This window comes from Lissotriton vulgaris, chromosome 2_1 (assembly GCF_964263255.1).
Source record: "Lissotriton vulgaris chromosome 2_1, aLisVul1.2, whole genome shotgun sequence".
Classification (NCBI taxonomy): domain Eukaryota; kingdom Metazoa; phylum Chordata; class Amphibia; order Caudata; family Salamandridae; genus Lissotriton; species Lissotriton vulgaris.
In genome coordinates this window covers 1,842,496,135-1,842,512,579 of record NC_141687.1, presented here as the reverse complement: position 1 = coordinate 1,842,512,579, position 16,445 = coordinate 1,842,496,135, and positions in this window count along the sequence as shown.

Genomic DNA, 16,445 nt, shown 5'->3' with positions numbered 1-16,445 from the left:
AGGTTGTTCCTCCTAAGCCTATTCTCCAAATCTTCCAACTTCCACTGGACATCCTGTGCTTGAGCTCCGAATGATTCTACCTTAATAGTGGCGGCAGCGACCTCATTTTCCTTAGCGACAACCCTTTCCTCAAGGTTCGACACCCTGTCCCCCACGTTCACAGTGGCCTTGGATAGCTTCCTAACAACACTTTTCATTTTTCTCATGGCCGCTTGTGCTTTCAAGCTGTCCTGCCTGGTTTCTTCCGGATGTGCAATTATTTCATGGTGGATTGCTTCCAGCATTGCACGCTGGCTGGCTTCTTGACTGTCCTCATAGTTGTGTTCTTGAATCGAAATGCCTTGCAGCAGTGTCGTTGGCGAGTGGTCCCAGGCCAGCTTCGTCTGCTTTTTAGATGGGGCCGTAGTTTTAACCGCCGTGGCAATCAAGTCCCCCTCTGGGTCGCTCTCTGTCTCTAGGTTACTGCCATCTATGTCCGAGCTTTGCTCCTCTTCATCCTCGGACCAGTCCGCCTCCTCCGTCACCGAAACAAAGCACTCGCTTGGAGTCTTCTCCTCCTCCTTTTCTAGCTCGAAAACCATATTTGTCTGGAGGATGGCACTAGGTTGCGTGATTCCTGGTTGTACGCTATCATGATTGTTTGTACTGCTCGTGACCTTCTTTAGAGCGGGGCAGGTGCTGGTGCTGGTATTGACCCCCATTAGACTATTATTTGCACTTCCAGGGTCCTCACCCTGATCATTCTCTTTGCCCCCTGACACACAGAAAGTGCCCAAGTCTTGCGCAACACCTGGGCCCCCAATCATGCCCTCAGAATCACCAGTCATTGTTTGGCTTACCGTGGACTCCAGAGGTTCAATTTCACCCAGTTTTTCAGCCTCTGTCTCCGCCTCCAAGTCTGCCTCGACTCCTGGAGCTCTAGTCCCCTTCTCCTTACCAGCTCGGTTAAACATATCCACAATACTCAGATTGGCCATGGCCAGCCTGGTCCTGGCTGCTGGGGGTCTCATTTCCTTGGGTGGCTCCTGTGCTTTTCCTTTTCCTTCTGCTTCGTTTTGAGCGTTAGTGCCATCCGAGTTCATTTGCACGTTTGCGGTGGTATTTGTATTTTCACCCACTTTCCTTTTGGCAGAAGCCTTCCCACCGGTATTCTGTTTCGGAGGCATCCTGCAGAGCCGCCGCCTCTCACTCAGCCTGCTCCGCTTCGTAATCGCCCAGCCTGCAAGCTCCGCCTTGAGCCTGATAACGATAGTCACTCTGGAGCCTCTGGAACCGCTCCGCCCTTCCGCTCTGCGAGCTCCGCCTGCTGTGACTGATGTGCCGCTGAGAAACGCCGGAGGACTGCCGGCAAACAGCCCTGCTAGTGCCTGGATCAGGCTGGCTGAAATCCGGTATGTCGTCTCCATCCGCTGATTGCGGCTTTGGTTTCCTTTACTTTCCTTCGTTTTTTTGGAGGTTTATGTAACAAAAATCATATCGTATCCAGCGTCTCTGCTACTGCTGCAACTCAACCGCTAGTTGCGGCCGCCATCTTGCCTCTACATAAAACCAGTGTCGGCACTGTGGCTCCGACACTGGTTTTACATAAAACCAGTGTCGGAGCCACAGTGCCGTATATTCTGCTCTATCGGGGTCTATGCCCACAAGCTGGGCTCGGGCTCCTTCTAGTTGTCTCCGAACTCTGGGGTCCCCTGTTCTTTTGTGTATATGCTTGAGTTCTTGGACTTGGCTGGCCACGTTATCCCTTTTATCCTGACGGAGCTTGTTACCTGCGGATGCTACGGCAATAAACTCCCATCTAACTACCAACTGCAGGGCTTCCCAGAGGGTGGAAACTGAAACCTCCGGGGTGTTGTTAATCAACAAATATTCTGTGATCGTCTCTGTAAACTGGGTGATAACCTCTGGGTGCAAGAGTAATGTATCCCTGAGTATGGTAGTAGCCCACCCTTTATTTCGGCCTGTTTGGGTCCCACCTTTCCCCTGAAGCCACAAGAGATTAAAATCGCCACCCCAGCCGACTTAGACCGGAAGGACGAAATATATTAGTAGGGGAATGCCTTGAAGTGGAGTCTGTGTTGGTCCTTGGGACAAAGATGCATCTCCTGCAATAAACATATGTGTGCCCCGACCTCTCAATTAAGAAAGAACAGAACTCAGTTTCAGCGAGTGATAAAGGCCTTTGACATTGAGGGTGAGAGCCTCTAATTTATTAGTCATGGCAGTTTCCAGTAAGGAGCTGTGCTTAATATTACCCTGTTTTGCTTTGCTCACAACTGTGTTGCCTAATCACGGAGGTGGTTAGACCATTTAAGTAGGGGCAGGATCGATAGGTATGTGTATGTTTTGTCATCAGGTCCAGCAAAAAAACAAAACAAGTGGCCCAACTGGCCCAAATTAACAATAACCAACTAATGTCAGAAGGAATGTCATAGTCCAAGGTATGGAACTCCGTGGAATACTAGTCAAGAATGAGAAAATTAGTGACCAAGCTCTCTGATCACCACTGTGCCCCCAAAGAAGTGAGAGAAGAGAGAGAAACAGCAAAGAACACAGTTGATAGGGAGGTGCTGTTTCTGTTATGATGTAGTCAGCCCAGCTGGGTCTCCGGCTAGTGTGACCAGGATCATCTGCCTCTCTCTAGCAATGGTTTCTGGGTCTAAGCGCAGTTCAGCTGGGGAGGATCTCATGCTCTACTGTTCGCGGTATCTCCTCTTGTCTCCCCTGCGTCACCTCGCCTGGGAGTGTTCATGGGAAGGGTCTTTCAAATCCAGCAGGCGACATGCCTCTTCCAGAGAGTGGAGCTGATGCAGTTTCCATTCCAGGTGAAAGATCAGACAGAAGGGGTTCCCCCAAGAATAGGACATCCCAATCTCTCTCAAATGTGAAGTAAAAGTTCGTAAGGCCTTGCACTTCTAGAGAATGGACATCACCAGATCTTAGTACATAACTGGAGTGTGACCCCGAAATTGAATGGGGTGCTTATCTCTGGCACTTTGTAAAATCTTATCCTTCAGGGTGAAATCATGCACACAAGTTCGTATATCTGGAGGGGGTCTAGCCGGGGGTCTCCTAGGACCAACTCTGTGGGTTTGATAGAGCTGTTCAGATCGATCCTTGAAGGTCCCATTGACACAGAGAACAAACTTGGTCATGAAAGAAACAATGTCTGCTCCCTCTGCCCCAGTTACAATGCCTCAAAGGCCAAATGTTGTTGCACCGGGACCTGTTCTGTAGGTTCTTAGCATGGGCCTGTAGGTCCAGGGGTTGGTCTATAAGGTGCAAGATTTCTTGCTGAAGTTGCTCTATTCCCTCGTCATGCCCCTGTTCGTGATCCTCCAGGGTAGAAACTCTATCACCCAAGCCATTTAGCTCCCCAGCTATCTCTTTCTTAAGTGGTGCACTTAGGTCGGTTCTCCGCCTCCCTTGGCTTTCCTCAGGCGGGTCAGATCATCCGGGGCTCTGAATTAGGGCATGTGCGGCAGGTCTCCAAGTCGCTGGCTGATGTCTATCCGGACCGTGCCCAGCCTCCTCGATTGGTGGGTTAGCCTTGGTGGGCCGAAGTTGATCCCAGGATGAGCCCCCCACTTTTGGAAGTCACAGCACACCAGCTGGGGGCACGACTCCATGGCATTGGGCTGTTGGCGATGAGGCCTGGCGGCGGGGAGCGGAGAGAGCTGAAAGTGTGACTCACCCATCTGTAATCTTGGCCAGGCCCCTCAAAACCTACTTTTATAGCTTTGTAAAGAACTCTAAGAGTCTTGTGCAATGTTTATGCTAGAAAACTGCACAAGTAAAAATAAAACAATGAATTGTTGGTGGGGTCTTTTGTAACTGGAGCTTGCCCTGTAGACTGCTTACACAGGCTTCCTAGCTAGTGGATAAAAGTTAAACGGAGAGGTATATTTCAAACTCAATTGTACAAGTGCCACCTTGATTTATTTACTAGGAGTTCAAAATGTTTAAACACATGAATTCTTGTTTTGTTTGTTCCTGCTCATGGTCTTCTGTCTCCTTACACTTTTATTCTCCTCTCCCAACCACCCCCACAAGCTCAGGTTCCTTCCTCTGGCCCTAAATTTTACTGTGCGAGGTGAACATTAGCAGTATATCATCTATTGTCTCTTTTAGGTTTTTTCAGTTCTACTCCTCCTGTCTGCTCAAGGTACCATGATCAGTTTGTCCTTACTACAATTTCCTCCCTCTGCTTAAATCCTCCTCCCACGGTGCTCAGTTTAGGCTTCTAGTTAAAGGGTGGGAATGTTAAGGGCGACGTCCTCCTGTTTGTGGAGGGTAGGGTAGGTTCAGATAGGTCATATGCTATGAACGCATATAAGTTTTACACCAGTGGGACCTCACTTTAATCCATTTGCATGCATAATCAAAGTCCTCACAGGTCCTTCCCTTTAACTTACCCTTACCTTCCTCAAATTGTCAACCGTAATCTAAGAGTGGAATCATAAACTGGCAAATCGCCAGGTGGTTTTGAAGCTTGTTCTTTGTGTGGGTTGCACTTGCATTGATTTTAGGTTAACTCAATAGCCTCTTAATTTCATGGAGATTCTATGAAGCTGTGTCCTCTAATAGCTTACAAACATGAAACTCGATATGCACATAATTCCCTGGCTGTACTTTGGAAGCCTTCTGTGGGCTGCACCTACACTCATATTCTTCCTCCTCCATCAAACCACTCTCTTCACTCTAGCTTCCGCCTGACCATCCCACCCACTACTAGTTTGCCTAATCGCTCTACCCCCCCTTGCCTCCTCCCTAGCAAGTTTACTTGCATATCTTTGCCCCTTGACCCACTCTTTCCCCTCCTTTACCTCATCACCTATTCCCACCTTAACTTACCTGGTTTTCCTTTCTTGCCTTGTCCACTCCTTCCTCCTTGCCCATGACTGACTTCTACTTTTCAGGTAAGCTCCCTCATTTAACTCTAATTTTTAACTTTTCTCTCTCCTGCTTCCACCTTCTCCATCTACTTCTTCCTTGTTATCCCCTTTGTCCCCTTCTTTCTCTCCCTACCACCTCATTTACCCACCAACTCTTACATTTGTAAGATTGCTCTTCTTCTTACTACTTTCCCCTCATAATCCTACCTTGACCACAACCTTTCTTGCCTTGCCATCTGCACAAACTTACCTAAGCCCCTACATCCTTCATTCAATGTCCATTCCCTTCCACCCTGCCTGACTCTTGCATCCTTTACCCTCTATCTGCAGCGCCCTTCATAACTTCCCCTTCTACTTATTCCTCTCCTCCACACTCCCACAACCTTCACCTTCCCTCTAATATTTGAATCTTCTTTTACAGTTCCCACCTACGCCTTCATAGTCTACTCCTCAGCTCACTTTGCGCATTAACCACACTCTTCCTTCCAACTGCTCTCTCCCCCAATACCCTCTCCACTTCCTTCCTCATGTTTAACTTCCCTTCTCATACCCTCTCTCCCCAAGCTCCTACAAAACCACCAACACACTCTTCTCACATATCATCTAATGGCTTGCTGGCCACTTCAGACTTTATCCATCCACTCAAACATACCCACCCCATTCCTTATTGGAATGAACAAACTCAAGTGAAAGGCTGACTCTCCCTTGTCCTGTCCACTTCCTCCACCTACCCATCCCTATCCTATATTTTTTTCCAACTGTTCCCTTCTCACCATGGACAAGCTAGTCCTTACTTACCTTTCAATCCCTTTTGTATGCATTTTTCAATAGCCAACCTTATCGTGGTTGCTTCCCTACCCACTAATTTTGTTAAGGCTATCTCGAAATTGTATTTCTGCAAATATAGTCTAATACCATCAGAGGTGTTGGACAGGCCGCGTGGAAGGCCCGCTCCCTCCCCGCATGGCGGGGCCCGGACCCCTGCTCTCCCTGTATCCAAGACAAGAACCATCCCGGCAACCCGCTGGGGCAACCCACGACCCGCCCACAACAGAACTCCAGCCCCCGAACACCCCAATATCGGCTGGCCCGGGCCCCCGTCAGCACCACTGCCCCGGCCCAGCCGCCATCTTTGGACACTACATAACAAGGCCGCGTGGTCTCGGCTCGACCCCAACCCTGGGCCTGGCCAGGCCCCGACATCGAGGCACCACCATCCACCTAGGGGGTGAAGAGACCACTTGGCAGGTCAATGGGAGAAGGAGTGTCGATGGCTCCCCTCCGCCAGGTGTCGATCGCCCCCGGCCTCCCCGGGCGCTGGCTCCACCCCCCTGCTGGGTGTCTGGACTCCCTCATCCCGGACCTCCCGACCTCCAAGTGCGAGGGTCCGGACATCAAAGGAGACCAGACCTATAACTGGGGCAGCTCCAGAGCAGGAAGGCAGTTGTATCTTGGAGTCGAGAGACACCGTGAGGAACTCATCCTTGAAGGCCTGCTGGCGCTGCCTCGGCCCTTTCTTGTGAACCATCTCCAAAGCCTGCTGGCGCTGCCGCGGCCCTCTTCAACATGAACCATCGTCTTGGCCTGCTGGCGCTGCTGCGGCCTTTCTCGTCGTGCACCATCTTCGTAGCCTGCTGGCGCTGCCGCGGCCCTCCTCGTTGTGAACCATCGTCCTAGCCTGCTGGCGCTGCCGCGGCCCTCCTCGTTGTGAACCATCGTCCTAGCCTGCTGGCGCTGCCGCGGCCCTCCTCGTTGTGAACCATCGTCCTAGCCTGCTGGCGCTGCCGCGGCCCTCCTCGTTGTGAACCATCGACCTAGCCTGCTGGCGCTGCCGCGGCTCATCTTTGCGGACCTCCAAGCTCGAGGATTGTGAGCTTCCCTCGTGCTGCACCTGTACCGGACCGGTACTAAGACTGTCCCGCTACCCCTTTCCCCTACAGAGACTAGAATTGGCAGGATCCTCGTATCCTGGTTCCACTGTATCATTATCACCTTGCCTCAAGATTCGTATATAAAGTGTGTTGAACTCATCCTTGTGTGGTGTCCATCTGTGGGGGGGGAGTTACTTGTCTGTACGATCGCCGGAGACGGCCCTCACCGGAGGCCTCTCCCCCCTGCTCTCGGCCGACCCTCCGGGTCCCCATCTAACAAGAGGCAATAATACAATGACATTTGATAATGATATATATAAATCATTGTGCTATTTTTGTTTGGACATTGAACATGTTAAAGTAGGATGAGCATAAAAAGTGTATACTTCATTTTGCTTACAGACTATCGGGTTGAATTGATTATCAACAGGCACATACATCCTGGAATAGTATTAAAAACGTGTCATGGTATGTCTATATATGTAAACTACATGTGGATAAACTCTACTGTGCGTTTAGTTAAATATGGTCTTTCTTGTCACATATTACATATAAGTCCGTAGAAAACTAAAATGTAACTGTGTTATAATATGGTTAAGGATCTCCGGAAATGCCCACACCCGATTGTAAGATATACTTTCCCAACGCAATTGTGAATTAGACGCTTAAACAAATGGACGCTGTTTTGCACTATCTGGTTTTTAAAAAAAATAAGTGTTTTTAAATGTTTATTTACAGATTTGTAAAAATATTTTGTTTTACGTTTTTTTATAGCCCTGAAGAAGTCCGCTAACGGACGAAACGCGTTGGCTATCTGATTGAAAACTAAATAAAGATCAAGTTTTAAACATCCAGAACTTGTCTTTGGCCTCGCTTTGGGAAAATGAATGAGAATCTTCAAATTTGTGAATAATACTGTATAATGACTGTTATCCAAATATACATGTAAAGCTGACTTATTAGAAGGGTGCAGAGCCACAATGTTGTGTATTATACAAATAATAATCCTTCACAAGATCCTCCCATCTGACTATCCTGGATCTGAAATCCTCTACTGTGAAGAAGGGAAGAGGACAAGCACTTATTTTCAAGCATGACTTACAAGCAACAAGCCTTCAGGAATTTAATATGAATGAATGTACATAATTTCTCATCAGCTGTTCTTCACAGCTACCTTCTCATGATAATTCCTACTCACACACAGACATCTACAGAACAACAGATACATCACAAACACCTTCATAGTTGCCATCTCAGATATTACAGTAACCACAGCAATCTTTGATCTTTGGAGACTTGCACATCTAATTACGCTTCCCCTACCTCTCACAGTCACAATCCTTCCTCCACATAAACTGGAGCAAACACCACCTGGTCTCGTTCTTTGTGATCCTCCCCGTGACAACAACTACTTCAGCAAACGACTAGATTTTGCCACAGCGGTAAAAGGGACATGTTTCAGTTTCATCAAATCACTGAAATTTGTTTTTCATTTTCTCATACTGGCAGCAAGGAAATCAGTGGTGGTGGCCCTGATTCTCTTGCGTTTAGATGATTGTAACGGCCTGCTCTCGGGAGCTAACAAAGCTATTTTAAGAAACTACAGGTGGTACAACATGCAGCAGCATGATTGGTGCTCAAACTCCCACGAAGATCTTCAGCATCTGCAGCATTAAAAAGCCTTCACTGACTTCCAGTGCGCAAGAGAGTCCTCTTTAAGATTCTCTTGATCACCTATAGAGCCAGGCTTAATCTAGGACTCAAGTATCTTGCAGCACAATTTGCTCCGTATACTACACCCAGGTCCCTCAGGACATTCTCAGCCAATCTGCTTAACCCCCCACTTTTAGATACAAACTGAAAGGAGGAAAACCAGTGGCATTCCTTGGGTCTAAAGCCTGGAATTTACTTCCACCACATTTAAGGCTATTCAACGCAGAAACTCAATTTAGGAAGGCTGTGAAGACCTGGGTTTTCACTACCCCAGATTAATTATGTCTCTCCCTTATCTAGCATCTTTACAGCTCATTCTCACTTCCCTCCAAGATAGCGCGAATGATACTCCTCGCGGAGTGACAGTCGCGCTCTACAAGTACCGAATTACAATTACAATTACAATTACAATTACAATTACAATAAACTCATCTTCATCTCATTACCATCTCTCTTTCCAACCAAATAATATAAGTGAAACATCTTTACAATTTTGTCTACAAAGGCTTAGACAAACCGATACGTTCTCAGTTGTTCATACACGCTTGCCACATACTGATAACGTCAAGGCTCAACAAAAAAGAAAAAAGTGGAGGCAGAATTCAGTGCCCTGCAATGCCTCTGGAAGTAATCACACCCTCAATGCTACCACAGAATGTACAGGTCATCCATCAAGAGTGCATTGAGGCTCCTCTGTTCGAACTTGTCGCCAACGTCAAATGCCCTTTCAAGAACCTACATAGGATGTTATCAAAAGTCTGTTACTGCCCCAACCCCCTCCCTCCAAGTACACCACCACTAAAATCTCCACTGCCAATCCTTCTGCAAAGACATTGCAATTAACTTGTTTCAAAAATAAAGATTTGGGACCAAAACATCAGGGGAATGAAGCTCCACCTCCAGCCTAATCAGACCAGGAGACACCAGAGAAATGATTCAAGTAAACAACAGTCTCTGGTTCCCATCAAAAAATTCTCAGTACCCCATTTTAAGAAACTGGTTAGGGAACGTGGTCCAACTGGCTACCAATCACACACATGCCCAGCATAAACCTCACAACAACCAACAGCCCAGCAAGAGCCATCATCAACAGTTCTATTGCTTCAGGACCTTCCCATCTATACCAAAGACCGCTCATAACACACCACTCAAGAAGAAGAATCTGGTCCCCTCAAAACTTCCAATAGCCCATTCTGAGAGAAAAGTATTGAAAACTGCCCTCACTCAAATCTACAAATTTTTAGAAGAAAAATAACCTACTCTTCAATCATCTACCAGACTTCCCACTAGCCAGAGGCACTGAATCCACTCTGAGATCAATCTGGGCTGACCTGAAAATGACTTTGAATAGAAACATAGTGCATTACTACTTTCAAGAAAGACTAAATCAGCCCTGTTTTGTAGACTCCCACAATAGACTTTCATGGCCTTGCTAATTACACTCCTAATTTTAATCAGAAAAACAATCAAAAACGTAGTCTATGCACAACGTTCAGATCGTATCAGTGCCAACCATTTACTGCATGACAATCAACCACACTTTAGATCATGCCGTAGCACAGGAAAACCTACCTTACAAATCCTGACAGAAAAAGATGGCCCTTGCCTTCTGATCCTGCTGAGCCTATTACCCAATTATCGGAACAATTGATCATCCCACCCTTATCCTTACAATGAATTTTTGATCATCTGCCCACCTCCACCAGTGTTACCTGTGTTGTTGTTATGTACAGCAAGAGCACTGATGGGGAGGGAAAAGGGGATACATAGCACTGCTCCCTTTACAGGACAGGGCCTTGCTGGTGAGGTATAAGCTGTCACCCCATGACAAGTGGGCCCCACTCTCAAGATCCTCTTTTCCCTCACCACACCTGCTCCTGGCTTTCCTTACCCATACCCCATACCTATTTGCAAGGGATTGCCTGCCAGGGGGGCTCTGTAGTCCTACATATTCCACTAAGGAGGGACATGAGGGTCGGGGTATCGCCACCTCGCGTGGGATGTGCATACCAAGCTTTGGGACCAGGTGGATTGCACGTTGTGATCAAGTAGTGGAATGCTGTCTCCACCTATTGTGACCCATTTCTGCTAGGATGTGTCCTGACAGGCCTAATGGCTGAAATGGGTTGGGCACGATGCCGTACCACTGTCCCACACGCACACACACACATGCATGCTCACACACAAACACACACACACACACACACACACATACATACACATACACACATACACACTTTCTGCTGAATTACTAGGGAAAGTGGTATATCACACACACATATACATATCTAAAATGCTGATGCAAGCTATCTGTTGTGGTTGAAGTGCCCTCAGCCTCTCTTTGCAGAATTGGTCAAAGTCAAAGTTTAAGAGTGACAACATGATCTCCAATTCTTCCTTTTCAAAGGAAACCACTAGATCATGTGCACTCCAGTTCTAGGACAGGAATCAGTAAGAAAACAGTTTGCAGAATCAGTAGGATATTTTCCTCGTTTCACAGATGAGGGATAAATCCTGTTCTTACTTCTAGACCTGTCAGTAGGATTGTACTGGTGTAATGGAAAACACTCAAGAGCAGGCAGCCAACACCCATTGGGCTCAAAGGGCTTCACCCCTCTTCATTGTGTGTGGCAGCCCGGGATGATACGGCTTCCCATGCACACACACAGTAGCACCCGAGTACTTCCCAGGTCTTTAAAAGACCATTTACGTGGTTAACGAGGCATTATTGTTTTTCACCCCTTCTTAGAGTCCCTGCATCTCCACTCAGCATATTTCTGGTAGAACCAGCCCCCCGAAATTTGTTGTAGCCCCCCCGAAATTAGGCTCTTGTTGCGCCTCTGTCCAAGAGTATTTATATTTAGCACATTTGCAGGAATTATGAGCCAGCTATCAGAATCAATGTTTAGGAGGGGGCGTGGCTTGCGCGCCGCTGTGATATGGCGTGTTGCGCTTGAGCTCCGGGGTGAGTTGATCCCGTTGAGCGTTTTTCTCCGTTTCTTCGTGCCCTTTTAAACGGAAAAACCACACACCTACGGCGGAACATGCGCTGATCTCCACGACGCTGTTTTTCCGCGATTTCAATTACCGGAATTATGCGTTCTGCTTCCATCCTCGCAGGCGCTCGCATTCCTGAGGAGCGGCCGCCATTTTGCCGCGTATGACGTTCCTGTCATCTGCTCTCTGAGGCGCCGCCGCGGATACAATTTAACAGTCTTTCGTGTCTATCTAAGGGTTTCTTCACACGACGGCTACAATGGTAACATTTATGCTTTTTTTCTAATGTTACTTCTTGCTGCTTGGCTGGGTTTGAAAGTGCTCACAGTTTTTTCTCTCTACATGATTCATTGAGATGCTCATGTCGATATCCTGAGGTGTCTTCCTGTTTATTTATGCTCATTTTTCAACCGCTAGATTAGCATAGCGTGTTTGGAGCGTGAATTGCCTCTTTTTTCACTGTTTCTGGATATTTTGCGCAACTCTGGTGCTATACTCTATCCCTGTGACATTTTTGTTAGTCTCCTGCTACAACACTGTCATTATGAGTCGCTCCTTTAACAGCAAAGACTCTAAAGACCCGGGCACTTCTTTGAAGCGACTTAAGTCAGTCTCTCCGACTCCTGAATCACCTCAGGCGGACAATACTTCCACATTGGACACCATATTGGCGCGCCTCAATGAGGTTCATGATATTGCGCAGTCAACCAAAACTAACACTGACTTACTACAAGTGGAAGTATCTGCCATCAGGAATGATTTTAAAGCCCTATCTCTACGTGTATCAGCAACAGAAACACGGATAAGTTCCGCAGAGGATGGTATGCAAAAGCAATCCAGGTCCCTTTCTCAAATGGAGCGGTCTATGGCGGCGATGCGCAGAGACCTCACGGAGCAGGAGGACCGTAATAGGAGATCTAATCTGCGTATTTTTGGCCTACCGGAGGACTCAGAGAAATCATCCTCCTCCATGATTGACTTCTTATCTCATTGGATTCCTGATACACTTCAACTATCTTTCCACAGAGACTTTGAGATTGAAAGAGCACACCGTGTTCCAACGTTCCGTTCTAAGGCAGCCACCCAGCCAAGAGCAATCATTTTTAAGCCCTTACGACATCAACACACTGAGCTGATTTTGTCACATATGCGCAAGATTAAACAACTCAACTGGGAGGGTCATCGCATATCCATTTCCCAAGACTTTGCCAGAGACACGGTCATAAGACGGAAAGGTTTCTTGAATCTTCGAAAACGTCTCACTGACTTGGGCATCTCTTTTTCCTTTTCTGGTCCATCCAAGTTTCGCATTACATATAAAGGGCGTTCCAGAATCTTCGATGAACCGGCAGACTTGACAACGTTCTTGGACAACCAGGAGGAGATAGAGATGGAGATTCAACGAGCAACGACGCAGACTCCTGGGGCCTCAGGGACCTGATTTATTGTTCTCTTTACTTCTGGTTATGTCTTTTTCTGCATGGTTACCTTCTCTTCTTTCTCCAGCCATGTTTTCATGTTGATCTTCTCCTCTGCTATCGTATGTTCTATCTCTGTTCTTCTTTCTATACTACTCTGATAGTTCTCCTTCTTTCTAGTATCCGTCCTCTCCTTCTTTTTTCTCTTCATTATTCTTCGAGGAACTTCTTGTAGATCCTTTCAATTTTTTCTTCTTCTTTCTTTTACCCCTCTTCTCTGATTTCGTGTGTATTTGTACCTCTGTTTCAACTCCTTTTTTTCTTGCTCCTATCTATTTTTATTACGGTGTGTTTCACTTATATTGTTGCTGTTTATACTTACTAGTTACCTGCACTTTTTAGAGTTCTTAGTTGCAGATTTATTATCTTTTAATCAAGTATTATTACTCCTTTCGATAGCATTTTTTATTATATTTGCATTATACTATGTAGCATTGTAGTATCGTGGTGTAGACTTCTCCTTTTTCTTTATGCTCGTTTTCATCTTCCCTCTCGGTTTCTTCCTCGTGTCTCCATGCTGTTCTCATACACCTTCTTTCTTTCCTCTTATGTCACTCCATTTTATAGTATAGTTAGAATTAGGTGTTTTGGTTTGATTCATATGCGATTTCAGTACTTATTTGTTCCTCTATTCACAAAATGATATATGTTATTTAAGATGTTTCATACATAATGCAGCTTTTCCTACATTTTATAGTATTGTTATTTAAGTCATGCTCTTGCGCTTGATGGGGTAATGTTAATCTAATCTGAGTGGTATTTTTCTTCTAATAGCAATATAATATCTCATTATAAAATGTATTTCTATGTGTATGATTTTTCTATTGCTTTTTAGTTCACTGTCAGTCGTTTTTTTTCATAATGGGCTATTCTTCTTTACCAACTTTTGCTCCTAGTACGGGTCTTCGACTCGCCTTTTCCACGTTCTCCCTTGCATGTTATGGGTCTCTTTTAGACCTCCCCCTCTGCCTCGTTTCTCTCTCTTTTCTAATCTTTCTTCTCTCCTTCTGGCTTTTCTTTTTTCATGGTTTTCCCACATGGTTGCTCCCGTAACATCTATTTTGTTTTGTGGTTGGTCTACTATATTTTTGTACTTCGTCTTTTCTCTGTTATCATTGTTGTCTTCGGGTGTATCCCCTTCAGGTATATGCCAGGTTTAAATGTTTTATCCCTTAATGTTAAGGGGTTAAATCATCCGGTCAAACGATCTAAAATCTTAGATTATTGTAAATCTCTCTCAGCGGACTTAGTCCTATTTCAAGAATCTAAGATCACTAGTAGAGAAGCGCTATTTTTGAAGAAAGAATGGATGTCGGATGTGTCTTGTTCGGATGCTTCTGGTAAACGCAATGGTGTGGTTACGTTGGTTTCGAGAAATTCGGGTTTATCGATTATCTCTTCTGAGCATGACTCTGATGGTCGATGGCTCTTATCTAAATTATCAGATGGACAACATGATCTGTTTGTTATGAATATCTATGCTCCGAATATTGATAACCCTGCTTTTTGGAAATCCATTTCTAAAAAATTGCATGATACCCCACATGCTGGTAATCTTATTGTGGGTGGGGATTTTAACTTACCTATGGATCCTTTATTGGACAGGAATTCCGCTTTTCAGTTTCGTCCGCCTAAAGCACACAAACAGATGCTTAACATGTGCTCCATTGCTAATTTGCATGATATTTGGCGTCTCCATAATCCCACTGGTAGTGACTTTTCTTTCTTTTCCTCCCCTCATTCCTCATTTTCTCGCATTGACTATCTCCTAGTTCACTCTTCTCTTGTCGCAGCTTCTTCCTCCCCGCTTATACATCCCATTGTCATCTCCGACCATGCTGCGGTCACTTTTACGCTTTCGTCCTTTGCTCCGAAACCACGTGGTCGTTCCTGGAGACTTAATACGGAGGTGTTATATGACTCTACCCAAGTGGAAGAATTTTCCAAGGATATAAACACTTTTTTCCGTGAAAATGAGGTTTCTGTATCTTCTCCAATAATTCTTTGGGACTCTTTTAAATGTACTTTCCGTGGCCAAGTTATTGCATGCATGTCCAAACGCAATTTAGCGATTAAAAAAGAACTTACTGATTTATCATCTGAAATCAAGACTTTGGAGGCTTCCTTTAGACATACTAAAGATCCGACTATCCTACAACAAATTAAGCTTCTAAAATACAAATATAATACAATTGTCACTAAAAGAGCTCATATTGGTTTCCAAGCACAAAAGTCCAAAAAATTACTCTTAAAGAATCGGGCTGGCAAACTTTTGGCTGCTACATTAAAATTCCAAGACTCCTCCTCTAGATCCTCTCAGATCTCTTCTATTAAGGATCATAATGGCTCTAAAAAATTCCAAACTGAGGAAATTCTTGAAGTTTTTCGTGATTTTTATAACAAATTGTATACCCCCTCTAACCAAGCCTCTTTTGACAAATGCCAAGATTTTTTAAAATCAATTCCGATTCAATCAGTATCAGAGGAAGATCGCTCCACTCTAAATGAACCTATCTCACCTGAGGAAATAGTTTCTGCTATCAAGGCCACCCGTTCGGGGAAAGCTCCAGGCCCTGATGGTTATCCGATCTTATTTTATAAAACCTTTCTCCCGTTGCTTGTTCCTAAGTTGCAGGCTGTCTTTGACGCTTTTGTTCGTAATGGTTCTGTCTCTGGTACGGCTGCCGAAGCCACCATAGTGGTGATCCCAAAAGAGGGGAAGGACCATTCGGACCCTAAGAATTTCCGCCCTATTTCGCTTCTCAATATGGAAGCGAAGATTTTTGCTAAAATCCTGGCGAAACGTCTAGAATCCTTTATTCCCAATTTAGTCCATCCCTCCCAAACTGGTTTTGTTAAAGGTAGGCTAGCAAGAGATAATATTCGCACTTTCTGCCATATTATTGGGGCGGCCAAGCGATCCCAATTACCTGCCGCGGCCTTGGCCCTCGATGCGGAGAAGGCCTTCGATAAGGTTTCTTGGCCTTTTCTTCGAGCTGTTTTACATGCACATAACCTCGGGGAATCATTTATTAACATGGTAATGTCTTTGTATTCCCAACCTAAAGCTAATATTAGAGTTAATGGTTCTACATCCTCTTTTTTTAATCTCTGCCAGGGAACGAGACAAGGTTGTCCTTTATCCCCTCTCTTGTTTTTGTTATCTATCGATCCTCTCCTTCGGCTGATTGATTTACACCCCGATATCAAAGGGTTCTCTTTTGGCCCTCATTGTCTAAAAACTGCAGCCTACGCAGACGATGTTCTCATTTTCTCGGACGATATCGCGTTAGCCATTCCTGCTATCTCTGACACCATTTCTTTATTTTCTAAAGTTTCGGGATATACCCTAAATAAAGACAAGACAGAAATGTTCCCTTTAAATGCCTACTGCTTTCCTGCGCATATGGGCTCGGCTGGCTTTAAATGGCAAGCTACCCATCTTAAATATCTAGGCATTTATTTCTGTTCGACACTACATACCACGGTTA